Source organism: Rhinolophus sinicus, chromosome 14 (genome assembly GCF_057876585.1).
Source record: "Rhinolophus sinicus isolate RSI-liver-muscle chromosome 14, RSI-T2T, whole genome shotgun sequence".
NCBI classification, from domain to species: Eukaryota; Metazoa; Chordata; class Mammalia; order Chiroptera; family Rhinolophidae; genus Rhinolophus; species Rhinolophus sinicus.
Genome location: NC_142514.1, coordinates 45,390,361 through 45,401,736, shown reverse-complemented (window position 1 = coordinate 45,401,736; position 11,376 = coordinate 45,390,361). Strand labels below are relative to the sequence as shown.

General features: G+C 38.1%; 1 pseudogene; it reads right to left on the bottom strand.

Moving 5' to 3' along the window:
• Positions 1–253: 253 nt before the first annotated feature.
• Positions 254–1,404, bottom strand: LOC109447248 (S-formylglutathione hydrolase pseudogene; annotated as a pseudogene).
• Between the last annotated feature and the right edge of the window lie 9,972 nt (positions 1,405–11,376).

Below are 11,376 nucleotides of genomic sequence, written 5' to 3'. Positions count from 1 at the left end.
CCAACACCTGATATTGTCAAATTTATTTTTCCTTTAACTAGAACACATAAAACAGTAACTTACTGTGGTTTTATTTTGTATTTTCCTAATGACATCTTTTCATGTGCTTATTTGCCATTTGAATGTTTTATTTAATGATGTTTTTGTTCAAGTCTTGTGCTCATTTAAAAAAAAGTCTGTTTTTCTTCCTCTTGTTGTGTTATAAGACTTCTTTTTTTTCAGCTTTCATATATTTATTCAGAAGGTGATTTAACTACAGAGTGAAGCATTTTTAGCATTACAAAATACAGTATTTTGAAATCTTTATCCCCTGCATTTCTGTTTACTACAATTTTTATAATCCTGAAGAGAGTCTATTTTCTTAAGTTTTTCATGCATTCAGGTATTTTGCATGATGTCTGATGGGATCAGCAATAAAAGTTGCAATGAAGTAGTAGCTGTGATCATAACCCTCTTGTAATCTAAAAACAACAGGGGTTTTCTTTTCTGTACAGGCAGCTATGAAGTTATCAAGTAGTAACTGTCCATCTGAAAGAAACTGGTCATCTTTTCCTTGATCAATTAGTATGTCCAGTTGAGAACCTGAATAGGACTTCACAAGATGAGTAGCATCATAAGCCTCGCATTTACTTTGATCTGTTCCCAAATATCCACTAAAGGCCTTTCTGCCTCAAGGGTAGAGCACTGGATTGCAAATTGGAGCAAATGCTGAGACAGATTTATATTTTCCAGGATTCTTTAAAGCACAAATCAGAGCTCCATGGCCTCCCATGGAGTGGCCAAAAATAGACATCCTTTGGGGGTCCACTAGAAAATTGGCATTTATGAGTTGGGGAAGCTCCTCCGTTATATAAGAGTACATTCTGTAGCTGGTTTTCCAAGGTTCTTCAGTGGCATCCACATAAAACCCAGCACCAATGCCGAAGTTCCAGCTCTCATCTTCTCCTTTAATGTTGCAGCCATGAGGACTGTATTTATTCTGAGACAGCCTGACAATAAGGCTGGAGCAATGACAACAAGGCTGTGTTCTGAGGCAGCCTGATGATAACCAGATTTTGGTATAAAATTCTGTTCTGTGCGAGTTAAACCAGACAGCCAATATAGTGCAGCGCATTTCCCAGTTTCTGCCTTTGGTGGTAAGTAGATAGCAAATTTCATTTTGCAGTTCAGTTCAACAGTGTCATGTTCAAAAACCTTCTGCAATCCCCCAAAGCACTTGTTGCTGGAAATCTGTTTCAATTTCATTCTTTTCCTATTAGTGAAGATTAATCTCTTTAAAATTTGTAGAGAATTAGTTCCTGTCCAATTGCTGCTTTTTTTGTCTGCACCAAAGGGTAGATAATCCTGGAGTGGCTGCCAAGACTTCTTTTTATCTTCTGGATGTAAATCTTCATCAGATATATTTTGCAAATATTTCTTCTCCTTCTGTGGTTTCCTTTTTTATTTTCTTAACAATGTCTTTTGAAAAATAAAAATTTCAAATTTTGATGAGTTCCAATTTATCATTTTTTTCTTCCAATTTATCATTTTTTTCTTTATGGTTCATCCTTTTAGTGTTGTACCTAAGAAATCTTTGCCTAACCTAAGGTAAAATGATTTTCTCCTATGTTTTCTTCTAGAAATTTTATAGTTTTAGCTCTTATATTTAGTTCCAGTTTAAGTTAATTTTTGTATGTTGTGTGAGATAAAAGTTGAGGTTATCCAATTTTGCATATAGATATTCCAGCATCATTTTTTGAAAAGACTATCACTTCTTCTTCGAATTAACCTGGCACCTGGTTAAAAATCAATTAACCATATATACATGTGTGGCTCTAGTCTCCATTAGATTCTATTATTATAATATACATCTGTCCTTACAACAATCCTACATTATCTTGATTACTGTAGCTTGTAATGAGTCTTAAAAAAAAAGTAGTCAGTCCTGTGACTTTGTTATTATTCTTCAAAATTATTTTAACTCTTCTAGAGGTGTTTGGCATTTCCATGTAAATTTGAATTCATCTTGTTAACTTACAAAAACAAAAACAAAAAAACCTGTGAGACTTTCTTTCCATTCTTTTTATGTTTCGTTTTGTTTTAATGGATTTTCCTAATTTTAATATGGTCAAATTTATTAGTCTTTTTATTTTCTTTAAAGATTTTTATTAAAAATATAGCTAACATACAATATTAGTTTCAGGGGTACACCATAGTTATTCAAGCCAAGTAGGTCTGCCACGAGTACCAGCCCAGGCTAACTGCAAAAAGCCAGGACACCCCAAGGCTGCTGCCACCTGTCAGCTCCCTTAATGTTCAGCTACTGATAAAGCCTCCTGCAGTATGTGAGTTGGGTGAGGCAGGGTCTCAGGGAGTCACTAGAGTGGGAAGAGTTGTGGTCACCAGGTTAATGTACATACTAGTTTGGTGCCAGTGCTGAGCCTGGAGCAACTCAGCAAAAGTCTCAGAGCACACCAAGGCCAGTTGCTGCCTGACTGGGACCTGTGGACTCTGTTGTATAAGAAAGAGTGTAATGCGGAAGAGGCTAGCTACCTCTGGCTGAGTGAGAGTTGGGTGTGGTGGGGTCCCAGCTGAGTCAGCAGGACAGACCAATCAGATTCAGATTTGGCCTGTGGGGGTGGGCTCAACATAGGGAAGATGGCACCCACCTGCTATATGGATGGGAGGAGGACCCCTCACTGGGAAAATGCCAACTGTCCTCCAATCTTCCCCCTGCAGCCACACACCTCAATTCCCCCCAACCCCCATATATCTTCAAGGCCTCCTGAGTCACTGTCCCTCCGATGGAGCCTAAGGTGACTGCTTGTGAGCAAGTGAGTCTGTGTGTAGGTCATTTAAAAGGATGTCTAGATTTCCCACAGCCTTCTGTCCCACCCGAACAGTCAGAATCCCAACTGTTTGTCAGATGCTGTGGGGGCTCCTTTTCCTGGCACCAGTACTCTGGGCTGGGGAGCTTGGTGTGGGGGGCTGGGGTCCCTTACTCCTCTAGTGGGTAACCTCAAGATATCCCTCCTGATTCTCAACTGCCACAGGGAGGTTTGGGGCATGTTCTGCATCTTTGCCCCTCCTACCAGTCTTGATGTGGCTTCATTTATTTAGTTATAGGACTTCTGTTTGGCTAGACTTCAGATGGTTCTCCAGTTGATTGTTCTATAATTTAGTTGTAATTTGAATGTGTTCATGGAAGGATGCAGGCACGATGTTTATCTACTCTGCCATCTTGGATCTCTATTCTGTGACGCTATTAGTCTTTTTCTTTATGTTTTGCTTTTTTTCATCTGGTCGAAGAAATCTTTTTCTATATGGCTACAAATATTTTTTTCCAATATTTTCTTCAAAAAGTTTCTACATTTGGCTTTTATTGATATTTGTGTGTGATCTAAGATACAAGCCCAATTTTATTTTATTTCTTCCATATGGATAAGAAGTTATCCAAGTCCATCCTTACCCCGGGGTTCTGTTGTACTCCTCTGTCATATATCTAGTTTACATATATGAGCCTGTTTATGAATTTTCTGATATATTACCTGTATAATTACTCTAGTTTTGAAACAAATCTTGATATCTGGTAGGGTGACTACTTATACCCCATTTTACTTAAGAATGTTTTTGTTTATTTTGGTATTTACACTTTCACATAAATTTAAGAATCAGCTTGTAAAGTTCCATTTAAAACCCTGAGTAGTATATGTGAGTTCTATTTTGCTCTTCTCTTGAATCTGGTTTGGCTCTGTGACATATTTTGCCCGATAGAATATGATAGAAGTGATACTTTGCACTTTTCAGAATTGGTCTTTAAGAGACTTACAGTTTCTTCTTTTGCTGTGTGGAACACTCTGTCTTGGGATTGAGCGACCCTTAAAGGGAGCCCAAAGTAGCTACATAAAGAAAACCATGTGTAGAGAGGCAAAGAAATTCCAGTCTTCCAGTCAGCCTTGCCAAGGCATCAAACATTGAGCATCCATCTTGGATGCTTCAACACTAGCCACCATCTGACATAAGCCAATGCTTCGTGGAGCAGAAGAAATACCCATCCGAGCTTAGCCCACATTCTTAACCTACAGAATTGTGAGCAAATAAAATGGTAGTTTTAAGCCATTACATTTTGGGGTGGTTTTTATACAGCAGGTAAAGGCCTTAAAGATAGAAAATATATCTAATAAACTTGTCTTAACTCTACCCTCCATGTCTCTTAATTTCTTCTTTATATTTTTCATGTATTTGGCCTCCAATCTGTAATTTGCATAATTTCTTCAGTCCTATCTTCCATTTCAATAATTCTCTCTTTAGTCTCTTTCCCGCTCTGATCCATCCTCTCTATTATCATTAGTGACGTCTTTCTAACACACATATCTGTGCATAGAAATGTCCTAACTCCTATATATGGCGTGCAAGCACCCCCCCCCCCAACACACACACCATGTGGATTTTTCTTATTTCTTCAGTCTAATATTCCATTGTTTCCCTTTTTCCACCCTATACTCCGAATATACTAAGCTACTTGCAGTTTCCACAATGGGCTATACTGTTTCACAAATGTGTCTTTTTCCATGCCAGTTCCTTTCCTCAGACACCCTTCTTCAGCCTCTTTTATTTCCATTGCCATCTCCACCTGTGAACCTTGACGACTCCCTTTTAACTTCAACACCCAGCTTAATATTCTTGATGAACTGTTCTTGATTCTTTCCCTCCCCTGAGCACAATTCAACCAGCCTTAATTGGCTGCTATGCCCAGGGGTTACAAAATAAGTAAGACCATGTTTTACCCTTAAGGAACTCATATTTCAGTACGACTCACCTTTATGTTACCATTTCACATCGGTACTTATTCCTATTATAGTGCTTTACATTAGGTGTTGTATACATGGGTATCTGAGGCTCCTGATGTTTATATTTCTATTCCAAATTAACAAATTTTGTTCTGGTTTTATATAAAGAGGGGAGGGGAGAAATAATTTGTTTACATATCTGCCTCCCCTACAAGGCTGTGGGCTCTTTCATAAGATGAACACTGTATTATTTATCCTTGGTCATGCACAGTAGGCACTTAATATGCGAATGGACAAATTAATAAGTTCCTACCTGTTCTGACATTCTGTAGTCCAAAGGTCACCTCTGCACACAAAGCTAACTGCTCTCTCATCTGTTTCCTGATTGTACTGCACATAGACTTCCACTTTAGCACTTAACATCTAATTATATTTTTATATTCTTGCTCGCTATTGATATAAATTAAAAAAACTCTTTAAAAAAGTGATCAATGCAAGTGAAATTGAAGTTTTGTGTTCTAGCTCATAAATGCAAGACCACATGGTAGTCTTAGAAGTCCAATTACTTAAACCATGACAATTAAAATAACTTAATTTAAAATTTTAAGTTTTAAAACTTCTTTAGTTAAAAGACAGAGCTTTCTAGTTAAAGGAGGGAGTGTGCAGAAATATTTGGCCAGCGAACTAATTAACTACTAGTTAAAAGTTAAAGGGAACTTTTCAAGTTTTAACTTTTTAACTAGTTAACTGAAATAAGTATCATCGAAGTTTCATCCCTATGAAGGGCCTTTGGCATGAGTGATACCTTGAACCAAATCAGGATATTAGAACTATCTGAGAGTGCCTTTAAGTTTCTCAGCAGTAGGTGGCGCTCACATCATAGTGTTTAGGCTCTTTAAGCCTGCTAGTTTTCCAAAAGATACTGACTTGGGGATGGAAAAGGGTGGTTCCCTGTGTTCATTAAGTATGCTGAGGGCAGAGTATGTGATTATTATAAGGATAAAAAATAAGTATTGTATTAAAAAATAAGTATTTTAAATATTTTATTCAGCTTCTGTTAGTTAGTACTCTAGACACTTCAGCAAGTTTCTTTGCCTGAGTGGTTTCATCAATAATCTGCTTAGCAGAAGGAAAGGTAAAAGTGGCCATTTAGCTGAATGTGAAGTCATTTAATGGAGTGTTTGAAAGTTTGGAATTTGGCACACCTACAGTTATATAAAATGGAGATAGTCAGACTAAGTCACCCTGTTTTGAAAGCTAATGTTTGTTGAGTGCATACTATGTACCAGACACAACATTTAACCTTTCATATGGATTATGTCATTTACTCATCACAACAATCCTATGAACTAGGAGCTTGCCTGTTAAAAACAAAGCCTCCCTCAAAACCCTACATGCCTCTCTAGATGCTGTCCTTCCTTGCCCTTCACAAGCAAACTTCTTGTTAATATTTACTATCCTTATATCTTCACCTCCCATTCACAATTCTACTGTCTTTAATGTGGCTTCTACCCTCGTTACTCCACACAAACACTTTTCTCTAGGTAATGAGTAGCTTCCCATCTTTTCTTCCCACACTGAACCTCCTTATACTGCTGACTTCTGATGGGCCTGTGATGCGTGGATCTTCAGCAAGACTCGAAGGGAGTGTAAGGTGTGGTATGAATGCTGTGGTGTTAGAGAATGAAAGGGAAAGAGGGCAATCCATAGTTCTTTTTCTTTTGATCCTTCCTTAGTAACCATTAAGTCGAAGGGGAAGAAGAGTGTTGGTTTGTTTCATGAAGTGAAATAAAGCCACGTAAGTTAGTTTTGTGCAGTGTTCCCTCTGTTCTGCTAGGAACAAAACACATATTCATGTATGAGCTATGAAATATGAATTGGGTAATTTCAAAGATTCCATATATGAGTTAAATGTTCTTAAATTTGCATTTAAAACTGACATTGAACAATATAAAGATGAATAAAATTCACGCTAATCATTTAAATTTTTCATTTTTCTTTGCTTAGAACAGTAATAAATAGCAAATTAAAGAACGTGAATGCAGATGGCTCAGTTGGTTGGAGCGCGTCCTCTCAACCACAAGGTTGCCAGTTCAATTCCTCGAGTCCCGCAGGGGATGGTGGACTGTGCCCCCTGCAACTAGCAACGGCAGCTGGACCTGGAGCTGAACTGCGCCCTCCACAACTAAGATTGAAGGGGCAACAACTTGACTTGGAAAAAAGGCCTGGAAGTACACACTGTTCCCCAATAAAGTCCTGTTCCCCTTCCCCAATAAAAAACAAACAAACAAAAAAACCAAAAAAAAACCGTGAATGGATCTTGAGATTATCATGCTAAGCGAAATAAGTCAGACAGGAAAAGTTGGGAACCATATGATTTCACTCATATATGGGATATAAAATTGAAAGTAACAAATGAACAAGACAAACAAGCAAGAACTCATAGATACAGACAACAGTTTAGTGGTTGCCACAGGGTAAGGAGAGAGAGGGGTGGTAGAAGAAGGTAAAGGGGATCAAATGTGGGTGACGGAAGGAGATTTGACTTTGGGTGGTGAACACACAATGCAGTATATAGATGATGTATTATAGAATTGTACACTGGAAACCTGTATAATTTTATTAACCAATGTTAGCCCAGTCAATTTAACTTAAAAATTAACACCATGACAAGTCAAGATTTGGAACAAAGGAAAAAGCATTATATTTTTAGTATCTTTAATAGCATATTATTCCTGCTTTTTGAACAAAGGCCTTGCATTTTTATTTTGCACAAGGCCCTGCAAATTATGTAGCTGGCCCTGTTCACAGCCCTAATTCAGGAGTGCTACCATAAAATATAACCGTACTTTCTATCACTCAATTTGATCTCTGACTTTGAGCCCCTAGTCTGTCTGAGGTAAAACTGATTGTTCCTATTCAGGAAAATTCAGTCCAATTCAGTAATTTTTTTCGTCACCTTAGGTTCAAAACTCAGTTAATTCTGGGTTCTACCCATCCCAGAGTAACATCTTTTTACCCCTAGGTTGGCATTTAACCATCGAGGGAAGGAGGTTTCTGGTTTCTTGTCATCCTTGGCCAGCTTCTGCTGCTGATGTTAGTCTTATGTATCACCCTTCTTTATTGGCCTCTATATCCATTGCATTTGATGAGATGACAATTAATTGAGGCTCTTTTCTAAGTTCTTGACTTATTTCAGTCATTTAACCTATACAATAATCCTATGAAGTAGGAACTATTATTACATGTATTTTATAGGTGAGAAAACCAAGACAAAGAGAGGTTAGGCAAATTACCCAAGATCACACAGCTAAGAAGTATCAGACACACTGGTTCTAGAACCTTCTGTCTTCACTATACACTAGATGACCTCTCTCAACCTGGTGTTCCTCAAAGGCCCTACTTGGTCATAATGAATGTGTTTTGTTTATTTTTCAAATATAGTATTAAATTTGATTTAAAATTTTTAATTTAATTTTTTTAATTTATAAGGGAGATTGGCCTATAATTTTATTTCTGTATTTGTTTGGCTACCAAAGTTATACTAGTCTCATAAATAAGTTAGGTAGCTTTCCCTCTTTTTCTATTCTCTAAAAAAATTTGTAAGAGCTTATTTGCTCTATAAAGTTGTGGGAGAGTTTGTCTGTAAAATTCTGTGGGCTGGTGGCTTTTTGAATGTGGAGAGATATTGATTTCCCTAGCTTCCAACAACTGTAAAAGGTGGAGTGCAGGTAGAGAGGAAATGGCAGTGAAGTTTCTGGTAGGGCCATACCATGATGTAATTAGGCATTTTTCCTGGTTGTATGGACCCTGGCCACTTCAATGCTGGCTACATGGTTTATAAGCCTGGCTCTCTGGCCGTCCTGGAGAATTAAGAACTACTTATATCTCGTTAATTCTTTTCTGTTCAAATTAGTTTGAGTAGATTCTGTTGTCTGCAATTAAGAATAAACTTTTGGACATAATACATGGTCACTTTTTGTATATTTGTACTCTATTTAGTACTATTTTTAGTACAGTTGAGCTATCATGTCTGATAGGGGTATACAAAAATATATCATGCACAATATTGAAGGAATAGAACAAAGTTGGAGGACTGACAATATCGGACTTTAAGACATACTATAAAGCCATAGTAATCATGTGAGTGTAGTATTGACCAAAAAATAGACAAATAGATCAATGGAACAGAATAGAGAGCCCAGCAATATACTCATATAAATATGGTCAATTAATCTTTGACAAAGAAGCAAAGACAAAATAATGGAGCAAAGATAGTCTTTTCAACAAATAGTAAAAATTGAACAACCACATGCAAAAAGAAATGAATCTAGACTCAAACTTTACACTCTTCATAAGAATGAACTCAAAATAGATCACCAACATAAATATAAAATGCAATACTATAAAACTCCTACAAGATAACATAGGAGAAAATCTAGATGACCTTGCATTTGGTGATGACTTTTTCAAGGCAATGTCAAAGGCATGACCGATGAAAGAAAGAATTTATAAGCTGAACTTCATTAAAATTAAAAATTTCTTCTCTGCAAAAGACACTGTCAAAGAATGAAAAGACAAGCCACAGACTGGGAGGAAACCTTTGCAAAAGACACATCTGACAAAGGACTGTTATCCAAAATATACAAAGAATGTTTAAAACTCAACAATAAGACACAAATAACTGGATTAAAAAAAAAAAAGGCCACTCAAGATGGCTTAACAGACATCTCACTAAAGATATATAGATGGCAAATAAGCATATGAACAGAGGCTCCACATCATATGTCCTCAGGGAAATGCAAATTAAAACAATAATGGCATACCACTGCATACCTATTAGAAAGGCCCAAACCTAGAATACTAGCAACACCAAACTGCTGGTGAGAATGTGGAGGAACAAGAATTCTCATTCATTGCTGGTACAAATGCAAAATGGTACAGCCACTTTGGAAGACAGTTTGGCAGTTTCTTACTAACATACTCCTACTATACAACCCAGCAGTTATGCCCCTTCGCATTTACTCAGAGGAGTTGAAAAGTTACATCCATACAAAAACCTGCACACAGATATTTATAGTAACTGTATGCATATCTGCCAAAACCTCAAAACAACAAGATGTCCTTTAAAAGGTGAATGGATAAACTGTGGTACATCCAGACAAGGGAATATTATTCATCATGAAGAAGAAATAAGTTATCAAGGCATGAAAAGACATAGAGGAAGCTTAAATACATATTATTAAGTGAAAGAAGCCAATCTGGAAAGGTTACATACTGTATGATTCCAACTATATGACATTCTGTAAAAGGTAAAACTATGGAGACAATAAAAAGATCGGTGATGCCAGGGGTTAGCATGGAGGGAAGGATGAATAGGCAGAGCACTGAGGAACTTTAGGGCAGTAAAATTACTCTGTATGATACTAGACTGGTGGATACACATCATTTTATATTTGTCCAAACCCATAGAATGCACAACACTGAGAGTGAACCCTAGTAAACTATGGCCTTTGGGTGATGATGATGTGTCTGTGTAGGTTTATTGACTGTAGCAGATGTACCACCCTGGTGGGGATGTTGATAATGGGGGAGGCTGTGTATGTGTAGGGCAGGAGGCATGTGGGAAATCTCTGTACCTTCCATTCATTTTTTTCTGCTCTAAACAGTGAAGTCTATTTAAATATGTCTGTGTATATATGTATATACGCATAAGTGCATTTAACTTCATCATTTTGGCGGGGGACGGGATTGTTCCTTTTATTATCAAGTACTGCCTTTCTGACTACTTATCATTTTAGCCCCCAATTCTACTTTATCTCATGTAATTTTGTAACACTGGCTTACTTTTCATTACATTTATATTACTTAGAATTAGGTTCAGCTGCAAAATAACAATAACCTTAGTGAGAGAGGAGAGTTTTCTCCCCTGCATGGAAGTCCTCACTGAGGACAGAGCTGACTGCCTTGAAGCTAGTCCGCCATCTTGACTCCTGGGTGAAGCCCAGACCTGCCCCTTGTTGCCCCGGGGCGTGGAAATGTACAGAACTCGGTGCTACGCCTCTGGAGTAAGCCACCTTTGACATTATCTGTCTCCTAACCACCTCTGGCGCCAGAGCCTCTCAGGCACCTGGTGATCCTCTCCCCTTATAGATTAAACACACATTCCTTTCCCAGCACGTAGACTCACTGCCTTTAGCTATAAAACAGAGTCTGGGGGCTTGGAAGGCATAGAGCATATCCATGTCGTCTTGCCAACGCGCCTCGTATGTAAGTTCCTTTAATCAACTCTATGGATTACCAGAGTGGAGTAGAAGGCCTTTTTTCTTCGGTCTTTTTGCTGCCCTCCACTTAGACAGGTAGCTCTTCAGTCTTGGGGCTTTCCCCTGGGTCTGTGTGGATGAACCATTGGCCAGGCAGCCAAGAGACCGAAGAAATGGGCTTTGGGAAAGAGGCATCCTGGGTGGAAATCCCGGGTTGGCTGTCTGCTTCCAAGTGGAAAGGGGTGGCCCCTTGCTAGATACACGTGGACCACTGCATGAGTCTGGGGACGCTCCAAAAAAGGCCGGCTAGTCTCATGCAGTTGTTTGAGGAACTACACTGAGGT